General features: G+C 43.9%; 1 non-coding gene across 1 annotated transcript; it reads left to right on the forward strand.

Moving 5' to 3' along the window:
• Nucleotides 1-8,658: 8,658 nt before the first annotated feature.
• On the forward strand, nt 8,659-8,796 carry LOC119941115. Its single transcript, XR_005455143.1, has one exon. It is a non-coding gene; the product is annotated as a small nucleolar RNA SNORA7 (small nucleolar RNA).
• Nucleotides 8,797-14,464: the final 5,668 nt, after the last annotated feature.

Consider the following 14,464-nt stretch of genomic DNA (forward strand, 5'->3'; position numbering starts at 1 on the left):
CCCGGGCCTGGAGTGCCCTCCCTCTGCCCATCCGCCAAACTAGCTCTCTTCCTCCCTTCAAGGCCCTATTGAGAGCTCACCTCCTCCAGGAGGCCTTCCCAGACTGAGCCCCTTCCTTCCTCTCCCCCTCGTCCCCCTCTCCATCCCCCCCTTCTTACCTCCTTCCCTTCCCCACAGCACCTGTATATATGTATATGTTTGTACATATTTATTACTCTATTTATTTATTTATTTATTTTACTTGTACATATCTATTCTATTTATTTTATTTTGTTAGTATGTTTGGTTTTGTTCTCTGTCTTCCCCTTTTAGACTGTGAGCCCACTGTTGGGTAGGGACTGTCTCTATATGTTGCCAATTTGTACTTCCCAAGCGCTTAGTACAGTGCTCTGCACATAGTAAGTGCTCAATAAATGCAATTGATGATGATGATGATGATGATGGCACTACCATCCTTCCCGTCTCACAAGCCCGCAACCTTGGTGTCATCCTTGACTCCGCTCTCTCGTTCACCCCTCACATCCAAGCCATCACCAATACATGCCAGTCTCAGCTCCGCAACATTGCGAAGATCCGCCCTTTCCTCTCCATCCAAACTGCTACCCTGCTCGTTCAAGCTCTCATCCTATCCCATCTGGACTACTCTATCAGCCTCCTCTCCGATCTCCCATCCTCTTGTGTCTCCCCACTTCAATCCATACTTCAAGCCGCTGCCCGGATTGTCTTTGTGCAGAAACACTCTGGGCATGTTACTCCCCTCCTCAGAAATCTCCAGTGGCTACCAATCAACCTACGCATCAGGCAGAAACTCCTCACCCTCGGCATCAAGGCTCTCCTTCACCTCACCCCCTCCTACCTCACCTCCCTTCTCTCCTTCTACAGCCCAGCCCGCACCCTCCGCTCCTCTGCCGCTGTTCTCCTCACCGTGCCTCGTTCTTGCCTGTCCCGCCGTCGACCCCCAGCCCATGTCATCCCCCTGGCCTGGAATGCCCTCCCTTGCCACATCTGCCAAGCTAGCTCTCTTCCTCCCTTCAAGGCCCTACTGAGAGCTCACCTCCTCCAGGAGGCCTTTCCAGACTGAGCCCCCTCCTTCCTCTCCCCCTCCTCCCCCTCTCCATCCTGCCCGCCTTACCTCCTTCCCTTCCCCACAGCACCTGTATATATGTATATATGTTTGTACGTATTTATTACTCTATTTATTTATTTATTTTACTTATACATATCTATTCTATTTATTTTATTTTGTTAATATGTTTTGTTTTGTTCTCTGTCTCCCCCTTCTAGACTGTGAGCCCACTGTTGGGTAGGGACCATCTCTTTTTGTTGCCAACTTGTACTTCCCAAGCACTTAGTACAGTTCTCTGCACACAGTAAGCGCTCAATAAATACAATTGATTGATTGATTGAGTGGGTGAGCTGATTTGAGTGCTTTATAGCCAATGGTAAAGAGTTTCTGCTTGATGTGGAGGTGGATAATAATAATAACAATTACAGTATTTGTTGAGCACTTATTATGTGCCAGGCACTGTTTTAAGCACTGGGGTGAATACAAGCAAATTGGATTGGATGCAGTCCCTATCCCACATAGGGTTCACATTCTCAATCCCAATTTTACAACTGTGGTAAATGAGGCACAGTGAAGGGAAGTAACTTGCCCAAGGTCACACAGCAAACAAGTGGGGGACAGGATTAGAACCCATGACCTTCTGACTCCCAGGCCAGTGCTCTATCCACTACGTCATGCTGCTTCTTGGCATGGTGAATGGACAACCACTGGCGTTTCTTGAGGAATGGTGAAACATGAACTGAATTTTTTTTTAAGCAAAATGATCCAAGCATCATAGTTAAGTATGGGCTGGAGTTGGGAGAGACAGGAGAAAGGGAGGGCAGTGAGGAGGTTGATGCAGTCATCAGGGTGCTTGGATCGATGTGGTAGCAGTTTGGATGGAGAGGAAAAGGCAGATTTTAGTGATGTCATTAGGGTAGAAGTGACAGGATTTGGTGACATTGAATATGTGGGTTGAATTAGAGAGATGAGTTGAGGATAATGCAAAGTTTAGAGGATTGTGAGACAGAGAGGATGGTAGTGCTGTCTAAAGTGAAGGGAAAGTCATGGGGAGGGCAGGATGGTCAGCCTGATCTGAATAGATCTGAACCAGAAATAATATGTCTAATATTATTAGCCTGTAAGAGCTCAGCTCTCTAGAATGTGAGCCCGATGTGGGTAGGGATTCATTCATTCATTCAATTGTATTTATTGAGCGCTTACCTTGTGCAGAGCACTGTACTAAGCGCTTGGGAAGTACAAGTCGGCAACATATAGAGACGGTCCCTACCCAACAATGGGCTCACAGTCTAGAAGGGGGAGACAGACAACAAAACAAAACATGTAGACAGGTGTCAAAGTCATCAGAACAAATAGAATTAAAGCTATATGCACATCATTAACAAAATAAATAGAATAGTAAGTATGTACAAGTAAATAAATAGAGTAATAAATATGTACAAATATATATACAAGTTCTGTGGGGAGGGGAAGGAGGTAGGGCCGGAGGGATGGGGAGGAGGAGAGGAAAAGGGGGGCTTGGTCTGGGAAGGCCTCCTGGATGAGGTGAGCTCTTAGTAGGGCTTCAAAGGGAGGAAGAGAGCTAGCTTGGAGGATGTGTGGATGGAGGGCATTCCAGGCCAGGGGGAGGCCGTGGGCCGGGGGTCGATGGTGGGACAGACGAGAACAAGGTACAGTGAGGAAGTTAGTGGCAGAGGAGTGGAGGGTGTGGGCTGGGCTGTAGAAGGAGGGAAGAGAGGTGAGGTAGGAGGGGGCGAGGTGATGGAGAGCCTTGAAGACGAGAGTGAGGAATTTTTGCTTGATTTGTAGGTTGACAGGCAGCCTCTGGAGATTTTTGAGGAAGGGAGTAACATGCCTAGAGCATTTCTGCACAAAGATGATCCGGGCAGCAGGGTGAAATATAGACTGAAGTGAGGAGAGACAGAAGGATGGGAGATCAGACAGGAGGCTGATGCAGTAATCCAGTCGGGTTAGGATGAGAGATTGAACCAGCAAGGTGACGGTTTGGATGGAGAGGACAGGGCGGATCTTGGCGGTGTTGCAAAGGTGAGACCAGCAGGTTTTGGTGATGGATTGGATGTGTGGGGTGAACGAGAGAGTGGAGTCAAGGATGACAGCAAGGTTGTGGGCTTGTGAGACAGGAAGGATGGTAGTGCCGTATACAGTGATGGGAAAGTCAGGGAGAGTGCAGGGTTTGGGAGGGAAGACAAGGAGTTCAGTCTTGGACATATTGAGTTTTAGATGGCGGGCAGACATCCAGATGGAGATGTCCTGAAGGCAACTATCTAAAACTATTTACCATAGTGCCAGTGAAATGAGGGATTGTCTCTCTCTAATGCCGTATTGTACTTTCCAAGCACTTAGTACAGTGTTATGCACACAGTAAGCACTCAATAAATATGATTGAATGAATGAATAATAGTCTTATTATTTACTTAAATATTGAGAGCTGTGTCACAGTTCAGATCTGTTCTGTAGATGTGAAAGAAAGGATGCTTAAAAGTGAAAAGAAATAAGTCTATGTGCTTTGGAAACATAGGCCATCTGAAAAACCTCCCTTGTTTGCATTCTCAAGCATACATCTTTCACTCTGAATATACTGTTTAGTTTGTTAATACTCTCCCTCGTTTGCTGAGAAGACCCAGAGATACCAGTTGGCCTTCCCTCCCCTTGGGCTTCAATAATCGTTTTCTTGTTCTGATCCCGCACTCAGACCCAGTCACTTGATGTTACCAGAGGCACAATTTCAATCCCCCCAAACATTACTGAGTCAAATGATTGTCATCCAAAACAAGCGCTCTCTACCCATTCAAATGAGTCTCTAATTGTTAATATACATAGATTATAAAAAGTACACATGGGATTCTAGCGGCATGGTGTAGTGGATAGAGCATGAGCCTGGGAGTTAGAAGGTTATGGATTCTAATCCCCGCTTTGCCACTTGTCTGCTCTGTGACCTTGGGCAAGTCTCTTTACTTCTCTGGGCCTCAGTACCCTCTGTAAAATGGGGATTGAGACTGTGAGCCCCACGTGGGACAGGGACTTTGGCGACCCATTTTGCTTGTATCTATCTCAGAATTTAGTACAATGCCCGGCACACAGTAAGCGCTTAACAAATGCCATAATTATAATTATTATTACTAATCCCCTGCCCAATCTTTGACTGGGCACACAATTCAGAATATCCATTCTACACCCCTTCCTGAGCTTCTTTTAAAAAAAGAGGACTGGAACTAAAATCCTATACAATGTTATCTGATTTAAGCCTTCTCAACAGCTGTGTGGACCTTTATGCTTAAACAGAGCTCCCTTTGACATCATGAAAAATACATAATCGTAGACTGTATTCTGGCGAAAACTTCTGGCCTCATTTGCTATTTACAGCACAGTGTGGGCTTTTTGGCTCAGGAAAAAGGAAAATCAGAAAGTTTGGGAAACGGTGATACCTCTCTGAGCAAAGGGATGATTTTTTGACCTAGTTGCTGGGCTGATAAACTTTCACCGGGAGAGCCTTTGGTCGATGCTAGAAACCTCTTTCCTCAGCCCCGTCCTGCTAACCCTACCCCACATCAGACAGGGGTGGGAATGGATAATCCACAATTCAAATACAGTTGTCAGTTTTCTGTGACCCTAAACTGGTGCCAAATTGGAGGCGAAGCTTAAATTCTTCGTGCACCATTTTGGTAAAGGAATCCTTTCCTTCAGCCAATCAAACCAGTCAACCCAGCCCAATCCTTACTGATGATGGAGTTTTTTTATGGTATTTGTTAAGAGCTTACTCTATGCCAAGGACTATACTAAGCGCTATGGTAGATAAAATCTAATCAGGTTGGATGCAGTTCATGTCCCAAATTTTTACAGATGAAGTAACTACCTGAGGCATAGAGAACTGAAGTGACTTGCCCAAGGTCACACAGCAAATAAGTGGTCGAGCAGGGATTTAAACCCAGGTCCTTCTGATGCCTAGGCCGGTGGTCCATCCAGTAACCTACGCTGGGCATGTGTCTGTTTATTGTTGTACTGAAGTGCTTAGTACGGTGCTCTGAACACAGTACATGCTCAATAAAATGAATGAATGAATGAATGAATATCTCCCATGAGGAACTTTGGAGAAGTCTTAATCCTGAGACTTCAGAATGTAGGACCTTTGGGAAGGAATCGATTTGAGTTAGAGGTTACACAGACCCATTCAAACTCATTCTTTCCGGCTAATCACATTCCCAAGGGGGGATGGATGAAAACAAGCAAGGAGACAAGCAGAGGTTCAGTATTCATTTATTCATTCGTTCAATAGTATTTATTGAGTGCTTACTGTGTGCAGAGCACTGAGAGAGTACAATATAACAATAAACAGAGACATTCCCTGCCCACAGTGAGCTTATAGTGCATGCAAAGCCAACCTTTACTAAAGTTGGAGAACTAGTTGATTAAGACCCTCGTGTCTATTCTCATTTTTCTCCCTGAGCTGTCCCTGTGAAGCTTTCCCCATATTGAAGTCAGAAATGATCGAAGGGATTAACTACGCAAAGTGGTTTCTAGTTTTCTGTTTTGTTCATTTTTCCTAGAGCATCAAGGCTAAAGTCAGGTCACCTGATGCTTTTCTGAGACAGTCTACCCTGAAGTTTGGAAGGTAAGACTTTTTTCAAACTAATGATCCTGGTAGGGATTTATGATGTCTAGATTATTTCATGATCATGAATGATACTCTCTGCTGGATCCCTACAACTCCTGTGCCTGCCTGCTGTTTCTGACAAATTCAAGATGGCTTTCAGACCTCATCTCCCCTCAGGATCACCCGTCCCACAGATGGTTTCGTCTCCCACAGTTCCCCGCTTCTAGATAGTTTCTCCTCCTACAAAACCCTTTTAGTCCCTCCTTCTGGCTACCCTTAGTCTTGCTTCCATCTGCTCTCCTGGCTTCAGCTAGCAAATCTGTGGGGATGACTCCCAAATCTATCTTGCTAGCCCTGACCTCTTACTTCCTCTGCAATGCCACATTTCCACCTGCCTCGAGGGTGTCCCACCAGCACCTTAAACTCAACATATCTTAACCGAATTCATGATCCCTCCCAAATCCTTTCCTCTTTCTAACTTTCCCATCAGGGTTGCCAGTACCACCATCCTCCCTTTTTTGGAAGCTCACAACTGTATTTATTATCTTTGACTGTCTTTCACTCTCACATTCAGACCATTGCTAAATCCTGTTGGTTTTGCCTCTACAGCCTCCTCCAAACTCTCAGCTTCCAGTCTCCCTTCTCTCCACTCCATACTTTACTGTGTTAGGATCATTTGTCTAAACCTGCCCCTCTCCCCACTCTTCAAAATCCTTCAGTGGTTACCTATTCCTCTCCACATTGAGCAAAAACTCCTCATCATGGACCTAAAGGCCCACCTTTAGTTTCTCCCTCTTATTTATCCCTTCCCTTCCCCACAGCACCTGTATATATGTATATATGTTTGTACATATTTATTACTCTATTTATTTATTTATTTATTTATTTTACTTGTACATATCTATTCTATTTATTTTATTTTGTTAGTATGTTTGGTTTTGTTCTCTGTCTCCCCCTGTGGACTGTGGACTGTGGACTGTGGACTGTGAGCCCACTTTTGGGTAGGGACTGTCTCTATATGTTGCCAATTTGTACTTCCCAAGTGCTTAGTACAGTGCTCTGCACAGAGTAAGCGCTCAATAAATACGATTGATGATGATGATGATGATGATGATGATTTATCCATTACCTTCCCTCACCACACCCCAGCCACACTTTCTTTCGTTTCCAGTTAACCTCAATGTACCTCCTTCTCATCTCGCCCATATTTGATCTCTTCCTCACTCTCCTCCTCCTGCTTGGAACTCCTTCCCCTTCAAATCCACCCTCTCACAACTCTCTCCATTTGCAAAGCTGTTCTGAAATCTCACTTCCTTCAGGTGGCCTTCCCTGATTCCTTTTTTTCCCAACTCATACCTTAGGTACTCATAACCACCCAGAGAACATCTCTATATATTGTTTTGCATAGTCTACTATTTAACTGTCTCTATAGGTTGCCGACTTGTACTTCCCAAGCTCTTAGTACAGTGCTCTGCACACCGTAAGCACTCAATAAATACAATTGAATGAATGAATGAATGAATTTAACCACTTACTCATCCATGTATCTATCTTCCCATTCTGTTATTCCTCCTCTCTGAAATTTATTTTGTGTCTGTCTTCCCTGCTAGGTTGTCAGAACCTTGACCATGGCATCATTGTCATCGATGGCATTTATTGAGCACATGCTGTGTACAGAGCACTGTACCAAGTGCTTGAAAGAGTACAAGAGAAGGAGCGTGGCTTCAGAAGCAGTGTGGCTTAGTGGAAAGAGCCCAGGTTTGGGAGTCAGAATTCATGGGTTCTAATCCCAGCTCCACCACGTGTTTGCTGTGTGGCCTTGGGCAAATCACTTCATTTCTTTGTACCTCAGTTCCCTCATCTGTAAAATGGGGATTAAGGCTGTGAGCACCATGTGGGACAACCTGATTACCTTGTATCTACCCCAGCACTTAGAGCAGTGCTTGGCACATAGTGCTTAACAAATACCATTATTATTATTACAATGTGCAGAGTTGATAGGCAAGTTCCCCACCCACAAGGACCTATAGTCTAGAGGAAACTTTGTATTCATCATCTCATATTCTCTGAAGTGTTCAAGTGTTCTTCACAGAGGTGCAGAGTCAGTTTCCAATGAATACTATAGATTCCTGGATTGATAGGGTCCTTTCCCCAAATGCTTTTTGTCGTCCCTAATTTTGAGTAAAAATAACAGCAGAAATACTTCACATTTTAGTCTTGACTAAACTTCTTAATTCCGGACTATAAATTGAGCCTCTAAGTCATTCTGTGAGGAAGGTTACATAACCTTTTGACAGACAAAACTAAAGAGAGAGATGTTAAGGGATTCATAAGTCACTAATCAACTTATAATAAAAATTGAGAAGGAAATCACAGAAGCTCATATGAAACATAGGCCCTTCCACTAGTTTACAATTGCTAGTAATTGTGGCATTTGTTAAGTGGTTACATTGTACTAGGCACTATACAAAGCACTCAGATAATAATGATAATAATGATAGCAATAACAATAATACTAGTAATGATAATAATAATACTTAAGTGCTTATTACGTGTCAAGCACTGTACTAAGTGCTGGGGTAGATACAAGATAATCAGGTCCAACATGGGGCTCATGGTCTAAGTAGGAGGGAGAAAGGTATTAAATCTCCAAGTTGCAGATGAGGGAGTCGAAGCACAGAGAAGTAAAGTGACTTGCCCAAGGTCACACAACAGTAAAGTGATAGAACTGTGTTTAGAACCCAGGTCCTCCAACCCCCGGGTCCATGCTCTTTCCATTAGAACATGCTGTCCTGATAGATGTGATCCAAGCAGATCAGACACAATCTGATCTATGAAGAGGCTTTAGAATTTAAAAATTTCAAACTAAGAAATTAGGTACCATTGCTCTTCTTTGGGACCATGTCCAATATCTCGCTCGTTGTGGGAAGGGAACATGTCCACCAACTCTGTTATATTGTTATATTGTACTCTCCCAACACCTCTCTCAGGGTCGCACCTGAAGAGTTTCCAGTACTCTACCAGTCTCAGCTATGGGAGTGAGAGTCAAGCAGAGGCCTACCCATTCCATTCCTAGCTTGGCCTGTGTCTAGCGAGTGAAAAGCAATCTGCTACAAGTCAAAACTTGCCTGTGCTAGGCAGCAGTGGCACTGGAGAGAGTCGAGGGTGGAGACTCGAGTTTACTGCACAGAAGGAGGCAATGGTAAACCACTTCTTGATTTTTACCAAGAAAGCTCTCTGGATCCATTACCAGAATGATTGCAGATGGAGAGCAGGGTGTTTCTGGGAGAGATGTGTCCGTAGTGTCGCTCTGGGTAGGAAATGACTCGATGGCAAAAGACAAGACAAGACTCTCCCAAGTCCTTGGTACGGTGTTCTGTACACAGTAAGCACTCAATAAATATGTACTCAATCAGCTTGCCCCATCCTAGCTTACCTCATTAATCTACTACAGCCAAACCCCCACACTAATCTCCTCTAGTGCCAGCTGTATCCCAATCTTGTCTATCTTGCTGCTGTCCCTTTTCCCATATCTTTCCCCTATCTTGGAACTCCCTCCTCCTCCAAGACAAACCACCACTCTCCTCACTTTCAAAGTATTGTTAAGTCACAACTCCTCCAAGAGGCCTTCTCCAGTTAAGTCCTCTTTTCTCCATCTCCCTCTCCCTTCTGTGTCTTCTATGCACTCGGATCTGCGACCTTTGGGCATTTGATATTTGCCCCATTCTCAACCCCACAGCACTTTTTTTTTCGGTATTTGTTAAGCACTTACTATGTGCCAGGCATTTTACTAAGGGCCGCGATAGATAGAAGCTAATCAGATTGGAAACAGCCCATGTCCCATATGGGGCTCACAGTCTTCATTCTCATTTTATAGATGAGGTAACTGAGGCACAGAGAAATTAAGTGGCTTGCCCAAGGTCACACAGCAGACAAGTGGCGGACCTGGGATTAGAACTCGGGTCCTTCTTACTCCTAGGCCCATGCTCTATCCACCTGGCCATGCTGCTTGTCATGGCCCTTATGTACTTATGTACGGCACTTATGTATAGCTCTTTAAATTATATAGCTTAAAAATTATTAAATTTAAATTTTGAATCATCTTTCAATTGTATAATATAAATTATTTATTTATATTTCTGCCTGCATCCCCCTCTAGACTGTAAGCTTATGGTGGCTAGGGAATGCTTCTGCTCATTCTGTTGTAATGTAGTCTCCCGAGTGCTCAGCACATAGTAAGCAATCAATAAATACCACAGATTGATTGATTGATCCATCCCTAAGGAACTGTCTGCAACTCTCCCCACTCAAATCATCTCTTCCCCCTTCACAGGAACTGGAGACTGTTTAAAATGTTTCTGAATAAACAGTTGAGGGCTCATAATACATCCTTATACACAATTTAGAAGCTCCCAGCCAGAGGGCTGGCTACTCTCTGTCTTTAGTCTATAGCCACAGCCACAGATTCCTTGGCCGAGCACAGATTTGCTTTCTATTCCTCTTTCTTCTCTGTGGTGCTGATTCTGACCTTCCCCTGCCCAAAGCTAAACACTTCTTGTTCTCTGAGGTTTCGAAATTTCTGAGATTTCAGTCCTTCTTTTTCTATCAACAACTTTGATTTCCATTGCCCAGCTCCATCCCTTATCCATCTCTAAATGTTAGAGGGGCTTTCAGATTTCCTGTTCAAATGCAAAAGGGAGCTGTAAAAACAAAAAAAAAATTGCAGATAGGGTGCAGACAGATTCTGGGGAGAATGGTGTCAAATTGCCTGCAAAAGATCCATTCACGTGTCAGAAGCAGTCCTTTCCTCAGCTTTTAGAAGGGGTAAATCAGCACCTGTTAGAGGAGCCTTTTGCATTCTTGATATTCCCTTAGGGGCCTTGGCAGGGGTCAGTGGCTTGGACAATACCCATCTGTCCTTATTAAGTATGATGAGCTGGCCCTGATATCCCCAGAAGGGATAAAAAGAAAGGTCAGATGGAGCATTCCTAGTTTAAGCTGGGACAAGAGGCACTCTCCATGCTGATCCCCTTGGAGAGAACCAACTTGGAAAGTTATACCCCTTACAAATAAGACACAACCCTGACCACTTCAGAGCAGTGTTTTATCTGCATCAGAGGCCATAATTCTCGTCCCTGCTCATCTTTGATCTGTTTTCAATTGAATACCACAAGGAAATCCTATCATCAAATAGAACCAAGTGGTTTATGCTCAGGAGAAAAACTCCTTGGATTAAGAAGTAAGGAGAAGGAGGGGCATTTAAACCAATTGACATTTTTATTTACTCTGTGGGTCTTTGAAACATCTGAATTGGAAAATGCTGCTGCCTACAATGCTGCCCTATTGTGCCTGGATAACATTTCTTCCCTCCTTGTTCCCAAGATACACATTCTGTGTATTAAACTCACTTTAATTGGCATGTAGAAAGAGAGCTCGATCCTACTCCAGGAATGAGATATCGCTTAAAACAAAATATTCAAGCTTGCAACTAGACACACCTGAATAAGAAAGTCTTTAGTCCTCTCCCCATATTCCTTCCACTCCCCACCAGGCAATGCCACTAAATTAAAAGAAAGGAACAGGAGGGCTTGACTCCAATTTCCAATTTTCAGTGTTTACAAACTGGCTTCCTTCTCCTCTCCATTGCAGGTGCCCATCGAAAGCCCCAGGGCAAATGCGCTGGGAAGATCTCGGAGGATCACAACAGCAAAATTTCCAAAGTGTACTCAGTATGTACAACTGAATAACTGCTACTTGCAATTTACTTCACACTGGTACAGAAGAAGGCAAATGGTGCAAAATAGATCATTTTTAGGAATACCTTAGTTTCCTCCCAGAAACGTATTGCAGTATTGGCATATCATAGAAAGTCGGTTGTATGGTGTTATGCAGTCCAAGGAATAATGAAACATTAATACCAGGTTAAACTCCAGTGAGGTTTTTGCTGATCTCCTTGGAGCCTGTATTTGTAGCTCCTGGGGAAATGAAAGAAAACATCCAAAATTGGGTAGGAGTGAAAACCACTCAAAACATCTTGTTAAAAACTGAGCATAATTGATAAATATTTTTTGTTCCTGCAGTGTAGATTGTTGCGCTGGATATATGTGATCTGGATCTATTATCTTTATCTTTAAAAATTGCAGAGATGGATTCATTCAGAGAAGCAGCATGGTCTAATGGAAAGAGCCTGGGCCTGGGAGTCAGAGGATGTGGGTTTTAATTCCGGCTCTCTTATGAGTCTGCTGTGTGACCTTGGGTGAGTCACTTCACTTCTCTGGGCCTCAGTCACCTCATATGTAGAATGGGGATCAAGACTGTGAGCCCCATGTGGGACAGGGGCTGTGTCCAACTTGATTACCTTGTATTTACCCCAGTGCTCAGAACAGTGCTTGGTGCATAGTAAGCCCTTAACAAATACTCCAATAATCATTTTCTGGATGTAATGCGCCCTTAGACAAAATCATATCTCTTTGATTTCACTGTATACATTTCCTCCCAGCTTCATTCCCTTTCTAAAGGCATGCTAACCCCACTCAGCTGGACAAGATCTCCAGAGCTGTGACCGTCCAGTGTCCCGTCTCCAGGCAGGTGTCTGAACCTTTCAAGGAGGACCACGTTTAATTCTCTTGGAAAGACCTACTTTCTGGACATAACCATACATATTACTATAACTAGCTCAAGAAGAATCCAGCCAGAAAAATAATGTAGGGAGAGTTGAATTTTAGATTAAGCCCTAAGAACAAGTGGTTCCTTTGCTGACCAACCATCCAATCTTTTCCAACTTCAAACCCACTCTCTTTCTCTTTCCCACATCTCACCTTCTCCAATGACCCGATCCACTCTCAGGATCAACATCATCAAATATTTATCATTCTAAAAACAAGCCCATTCACCAACCCCAGCTCTGCAGGCACATGATTTCATCTTTTCAATTTTACTCTTGTGGACTGAGTGCGTGCGTGCGTGCGTGCGTGTGTGTGTGTGTGTGTGTGTGTACATGTGCTTGTGTATGTGTGTATGCAAGTGGCCCTTACTTAGCCTCCTTCTATGATTCACCCGAAACACTGATTTGTCTGTCTCCGCCCCAGGGCTTAGTACAGTGCCTGGTACATAGTAAGTGCTAATACAGGCTAATCAGGTTGTCCCACGTGGGACTCACAGTCTTAATCCCCATTTTCCAGATGAGGTAACTGAGCCACAGAGAAGGTAAGTGGCTTGCCCAAGATCACACAGCAGACAAGTGGTGAAGCTAGGATTAGAACCCACGTCCTCTGACTCCCAAGCCCGGGCTCTTTCCACTAAGCCATGCTAAGAAGAGATTAATCAGTGAATTAATGATATTCATTCAGCGGAGCACTATACTAGGAGCTTGGGAGACTACATACAACAGAGTTGGTAGACCCATTCCCTGCCCACAAGGAGTTTACAGTCTAGAGGGGGAGACAAACATTAATATGTTTTTCCCCCTCTAGACTGTAAGCTCCTTGTGGGCAGGGAATGTGTCTATTACTGTATTATACTCTCCCAAGTGCTTAAGTACAGTGCTCTGCACACAGTAAGTGCTCAATAAATACGATTGAATGAATGAATATAAATAAATTACGGATATGTTCATAAGTAGTGTGGGGCTGAGGGTGGGGTGAATATCAAGTACTAAAAGGATATAGATCCAAGTGCCTAGATGATGCAGGAGAGGGAATAGGGGATCTTAATTTGGGAAGGCCTCTCGGAGGAGATGTGATTTTAATAAGGCTTTGAAGGTGGGTAGAATGGTGGTCTGTCACAGGTGGAGAGGGAAGGAGTTCTAGGTAAGAAGGAGGAGGTGTGCAAAGGGGTTGGTGGTGAGATAGGCAAGAACGAGGTGCTAAAAGGACAGTATAGTATTAACCTCTGATTTGTCATCAGCAAGAACAAAGATAATTAAAACTGGATGGTGGGAGGGCAATTGGTGAGAAGATTGAACTACAGCCTCCTATAACCCACCCTAAACAAAACCAAGCTAGCATGATTGAAGGGGAAATGTTGGACATTCAACAGACCAATTTCATTAAGGGAATAGCAGATCTTTCTCACTGAGAAGCAGTGTGTCCCAGTGGATAAAACTCGAGCTCAGAAGTCAGAAGACCTGGGTTCTAATCCCTGCACCAACTCTTGTCTGCTATGTGACCTCAGGGAAGCCACTTAATTTTTCTGTGCCTCACTTGCCTCATCTGTAAAATGGGGATGAAAATAATAATAATAATGATGGTATTTGTTAAGCACTTACTTTGTGCAAAGCACTGTTCTAAGCACTGGGGGGATACAAGGTGATCAGGTTGTCCCACGTGGAGCTCACAGTCTTAATCCCCATTTTACAGATGAGGTAACTGAGGCACAGAGAAGTTAAGTGACTTGCCCAAAGTCACACAGCTGACAGTTGGTGGAGCCAGAATTTGAACCCATGACCTCTGACTCCAAAGCCTGGGCTCTTTCCACTGAGCCATGCTGGGGATAGGACATGGGCTGTTTCCAAACTGATTAGCTTGTATCTATGGAAATGGCTTATCTATTTCTAGCTATAACTAATACTTTGTTGGGGATAGGGAAGCAGAGTTTCTTGATATGGAGCCATTTCTGAATAAGAAGGTAGTTGCCTCAAACATAACTGGGTAGAAGCTGAAAATAGATCACCTTAGAATTTTTGTGTACTCGTGTTTTCCTGGTCTAAACCATAAGGGAGAATGACATTGAACCTCAACTTCTCAGTGCCTTTCAGATAAACAGGAATCACCTATAAAGAAAAATCA

Source organism: Tachyglossus aculeatus, chromosome 19 (assembly GCF_015852505.1).
Source record: "Tachyglossus aculeatus isolate mTacAcu1 chromosome 19, mTacAcu1.pri, whole genome shotgun sequence".
In the NCBI taxonomy this organism is placed as follows: Eukaryota; Metazoa; Chordata; class Mammalia; order Monotremata; family Tachyglossidae; genus Tachyglossus; species Tachyglossus aculeatus.